At 33.0% G+C, this 5583-nt stretch overlaps 1 long non-coding RNA gene across 2 annotated transcripts in view; it reads right to left on the bottom strand.

Moving 5' to 3' along the window:
- Positions 1-3978: 3978 nt before the first annotated feature.
- The window catches only part of LOC126495326 (uncharacterized), an 18548-nt gene continuing 16943 nt past the window's right edge, over positions 3979-5583 (bottom strand). For both annotated transcript variants that reach the window (XR_007590133.1, XR_007590132.1), the window contains exons 2-3: positions 5067-5153; positions 3979-4029 (exon numbers count right to left, since the gene is read on the bottom strand). This is a non-coding gene — a long non-coding RNA (uncharacterized lncRNA). The remainder of the gene's footprint in view (positions 4030-5066; positions 5154-5583) is intronic.

Raw genomic sequence — 5583 nt, 5'->3', positions numbered from 1 at the left:
GCCAATATTTTGATACTGTAGTCTTTGGAAATGTTACATAAACAATTCCTCAATGTATAGTTTTCCATTATATGGATGACATTTTACTAACTGATTCAAACATAGATACTTTAGAAAGATTGTGAGTTGATTATAAAAGGAAAATAGAGACTTTGTCAATTATCAGTAACAGACCCAGCAGATATTATAGTACCTTTAAACTAATGATGAGATTGACAAAATATGGGCAGATTGTAAACCATGGCAAAGATCTTGAAAGATATATATATATATATATACATATATACATATATATATATATATATATATATTTGTGGAGATTAACTACAAATATCCTAAAAGCAAAATAATTAAATGTATAAAGAGAACTAACTGGACTTCTCCTTGCCTTGTATGGGGACACCAATATTTTGACCCTCTATATTCTATACTCAAGCAAATAAATCAGTAAAGGCAGGTTACAAATCAGAACATTTAAGTAAAGTGGCTCAAATCCCTTATGGTTCTGTTTAAAAGTCAGAATTAAATGCTTTTCTCAAGTTATTAGTGGATTTTACAGAAATTTTCACCATTGTTACTGATTGACAATATGCAGAAGGAGTTGTTTTGTATATTGAAACCACTGAATTTATAGCAAATGATACAGAGTTGACTTTATTATTTATTCAGTTACAAGACATGATAAGTAATAGAAATAATTCCAAATTCATAACACACATCCAAGACCAAATGGTTTTGCCAGGCCCTCTAGCACAAGATAATGAAAAAAATTGATCAAATATTGATAGAAAATGTGCTGGAGGTCTGAAAATTTCATAAGAAACATTATGCTAATAGCAAAGTTTTAAAAAAAGATTTTTCATCATTTGTCAACAAGCCAAGGAAATTATAAGAAAATGACCTATTTGTTCTTTATATAACCAGACTCCACTACAAGCCAGAAGTAACTCAAAAGGTACTTAAAGGAATGAAATCTGGTGATGGATGTGTTCCATTTGAGAATTCGGAAAATTAAAATATGTAGACCAAAGCCTTAAGCTTTTTTGTATTTCAGTGGGAAACTGTTTTGAGTTCTGAAGAGGCTTATTCAGTAATCACAAATATGCTAGAAGTTATAGACACCATGGGTATACCTGTATACAGACAATGCTCCAGCATATGTCTCTAGTGAAATGAACAGCCTTTTCCTTATTATAATATAAGGCCTATTACAAGCATACCACACAATCCTACAGGGCAGGCAATTAGGGGAAGTTCAAATCAAACTCTAAAGCATATGCTAAATAAACAGGGATGTTAAATACCCCTAAATATATATTACATAATGCTTTATTAACTTTAAATTTTCTAAATGCTAGTGAGAAAATAAAAATAGCTGTGGAGAGACATTGGATAATAGAAAAAAACTACAGAATTAAATCTCTTGGTATACTTTAATGATACATTGACCTCAGAATGGAAACCAATATGTGTTACATTGGGGAGAGGAAAAGCTATGGATACCATCAAAATTGATAAAGATCCAATTTGAACAAGAGAGAATTCTTAATTAAAATAAATGATAAATCACCAGACAGCATGGCCGTTAAACTAAACTAACTTATAAAGCTAAAAATATCATTTTCATTTGATCAGATATAGCTTGCCAAAAGGGAACCTCCCCAAAATTAGAGTTGGGGGATTGTTTTGTTTCTCTTTTCAGGAGAGCAAGTCATCCAGCTAAGACATATAAAAACCACTGCACAAATGAGACATCGGAAGAAAAATGGAAAAATCATTCAGAAAAAAATGTCCCAAGATAAAGTAAATTGGCTTATTGATATATCACATTTTCAAGAGTATAAAATTTCACAAATATTCCCAAGTGTTTGTTTCTCTTGTTCTCTACAGACATAATGCAAAAGAAATTTTGGGATTCACAGTCCAATTAAAAATTAAAGCTGACTTTGGATTCGGAGTGTGGCTCTCTCATTCTCTAAACCCAAGCATTCTTACTAAAGTAAAATCCAAAATTTCTGTATCATTTCAGAAGGTCCACCTCATATGGAAAAGAAGGAAAACAAAAATTTAAGGCCTTTTTTAATTGCCACTAATCTCCTAACCTTTTGGTTTTATTTTGACTCTTCAACAGCTTTTCTTAAGATATGAATACTATTGAAAATTTTATATATATGTATATATATGTGTGTGTGTGTTTAAACATTTTATCATGATATTAATAATTGTATACTAACTAATTCTAGAAAAAAGACTTCATCTAGCTTCTTGTACATTATTTTGGGTTTGAGCCTCTATTAGATAACTAAGAATTAAGTTTTTGTACTCTAGACATATGTAACAAATATTGATCCTTTAACCTCTTCAAGATCTGCTGTAAATGACATTTAAAGTATTTAAGTTTTCTGCAATGAACTATGACCACACCTAACTTAGACCTTTGAAGTCTCCAAAAAGATGATGAGGGGCCACAACAGTGATTTCACCAGGACTATGATAACATCACTAAGCTGAAAAACACCACCTGAAGATCAGCTTTGGACTACAAACTATTCAGGACAATTTCAAGGTGGCTATCAGAGATAATTCAGCTTCATAGCCTACTCTAGCCAGGACTGGAGAGAAGCCATACACTTTCCCATTACACAGAGACTAAATAACAAATTATAAAGCCACCTTTCCAGGTAATTCACAATTAACCAAAAAATTTTTCTTTTCCCCTAAAGTTGTCATCACCCCCAGACAGCAGGAAGTAAATTTAAGTATATGACACTCACATTCCCAAGAGGTGGGGTAGGTAGGTAGTTATTGGATGGTCAAAGGGTTATGGATATTTGTCATATTTAGGGTGGTTGGTTACAAGTTAATATTGTTAAGAATCAAGGAAAAAGTTGAACAAAGAAATCTAAATTCAGCCTTTTTGTTTTGCAAAGCAAGAACGGGGATAGAGATATGATAGGATATTAGGGTAGATTATTGAGTCTACTCTGAAAAGAAAGTGTATATGTAGAAATATGATAGATAGTAGAATCTATTTTTAAACTAAAGTAGCAACTACAAGCTTTATATATTTTACATTGATATGGATTTTCGTATGTTGACACAAATTTAAGATTATTTTTGTTAAAACGTACTGTACTTACTAATCTTATTCTAAGTATTGTGAGTATGCAACTCATTTAACAATGAAATGTAAAGATTTAACCCCCTGAAAGTTATTATTACCAACTGTTTAAGACAGCAAGGAAAGTCAGGTTAATAGTCACCTATTACAATTGAACTTGTAATCATGCTAGGTATGTTTTCAAGGCCAAGCAGATATATTTTAGGCAGACATATGGTCTTCAAACACTTCAGAGATCTGCATTTAAGATGTTTTATAGCATAGGTTTGTTTTTTTTTTTTTTATGACAATGAGACATGTCTGCTACTGGCAGAATCATCCTACATTGGAGACGATGATGGGCATCAAAGAAACTCCATATTGAGTTTACTTTATTTGTGGCAAAAGAAAGCCACTTGTTAAAAAAGTGCTCTTGCCTTGACTTCTGACATTATGCTGTCCAAATTTGACAAGCAGAACACAAAAGAGACTGACTGCCAAACATTGCCAATACAAGGAGGGATAGTCCTTCAAAAGTCCTGCTTCATAGAAGAGTCTCTCAAATAGTCTAGGCCTTTCAGCTAAATATGGATGCCCCAAAATTACAGAGAATGACTTTCCAGGCAGCCAGGTGTTTCTGTCATTTCTCACATCTTTTTTTTTTGGAATTCACTTGTTTGTACTGCCTGCTTACTCTGCTAATATTATTTCCTTCTAGGGTCTCTGAGGCAGTTAAGACTAGATATTTATAGTTATAGTTTTCCTTGTTTACCAAACTCAGTGATGAAATTCACTAGGAAATGAAGATGTATTCTTAAAAGAAGTCCCATACTAGCTCAGAATTGAGAAATACATGATTATTTATTTACGGGTAGACTCACAAATCAGAATCCTCTTCTTGAATGGTGATCAGAAACCAAATCCCACAGCTGGAAAGAGAGAGCAGAAGCATGCTCTATATTAGCTTTATAGTATAAGAGACCACACCCAAGTGGGCGGATAACCACTGGCTGTAAGACTTCCTACAACACCTCCCCCTTTTGTTTAAGTAAGAGAGTTTTAATACTAATACAAAATTACATACAATAAATATCTTATCATAACTAGTTTAATAAAGAACTTGGCAAAGTCATGAGAGGACAGTAACTACAACTATCTAGTCTTCAACCCCATCAAAGATCCTAGAAGGGAAATAATATTACTTGAGTAAGCAGGAAGTGCAATCAAGCAACTTCCAAGATGTGCAAAAAATGACAGAGACAATTGGCTTCCTGAGCAATCACTCAAAGTCTCATTTGCAACATTGAAGCAGCCAACTTTGGCTAAGGTGTAGTATAACTGACAGACCATTTTCAGGGTAAGGACATTTTTCAAAACCGTTTTACCCTGTCTTGGAAAGATTTGACAGTCCTGATTATTCATTTCTGGATATTCTATGCAGAATATAATCTCTATGTATCTAAAGAACCTGATTAGTCTAACTATAAGTATGACAAACATAGATGACTATTGATCTATAATTCTTAATACCTATATAACTTAAAGATTAAGACTTCATATTGAAATATTGTACAACAAACAACTGTGTAACAAATGAGGACAATGACCTCAAGATATAAACAATGTATATCTTGATCAGAGGTAGAAATGTACATTGCAATATGATAAATATATATCAATATATAAAAATGTTTTAAGCAGAGGTAGAAGCATGCATACATACAATATTCAATATAATTTAACTTTATATCAATATACAAGATTTTATACCAATGTAATTGCCTATAAATAATAACAAGTATTCACTCTATTACTCAGTATTATTATTAGTATGAGTAAGCTCATACTAATCTACTATCCCATCCAATTTTCCCCCTTTTTTCCAAAGAGATCCCTGAGCCTGTAAAATTCCCCCAACCCTTAACCCCATACCAATTATAATCAACCCCTAAATGATGTCACTAACCATAGGAAAAGCTTTGTTGTGAGAGGGTACATCATCTTCCAGAATTACTTCCAGCTGTCATAGGGGTGATACACTTTCTAAGGGATCCTGTGAAAGTAAAATGATAGTTAAGTTCCAAGATTACTGTCTGGTATAATTGCAAATAATCTCTGGGTATTTGGTGAAGGTCTGGCCAGAACATTGTAAAAAAGTGCACCATATCAGCTAACCAAGTTCGACCCATCTTGAGCAGCTGGTACCCAAAGCAGGTCTTGTAGTAATGCTATCAGCATCATGACATCATATCATCCAGGTGGAGCTGTTGATGTGGGGGCCCATCTTCTTCCTGAAAACTCCAAAGATTACTGCAGGAGAATTCATTGTTCATTGTGGAAAACTTAAACATTTTTTATACAGACATATATTCAATGAAGGGTACAATTAGAGGAAGAAAAGTAAATTTTTTTCTAAATTCTTTCTTCTTTCTGCCCCATACCAGATGGCTCCTGACATGAGACAAAAACTCTGAATTTTTCTT

This window comes from Alexandromys fortis, unplaced genomic scaffold (assembly GCF_014885135.2).
Source record: "Alexandromys fortis isolate MF-2015 unplaced genomic scaffold, M_Fortis_MF-2015_v1.1 scaffold_438, whole genome shotgun sequence".
Taxonomy (NCBI): Eukaryota; Metazoa; Chordata; class Mammalia; order Rodentia; family Cricetidae; genus Alexandromys; species Alexandromys fortis.
This window is presented reverse-complemented; position numbering and strand designations above follow the sequence as displayed.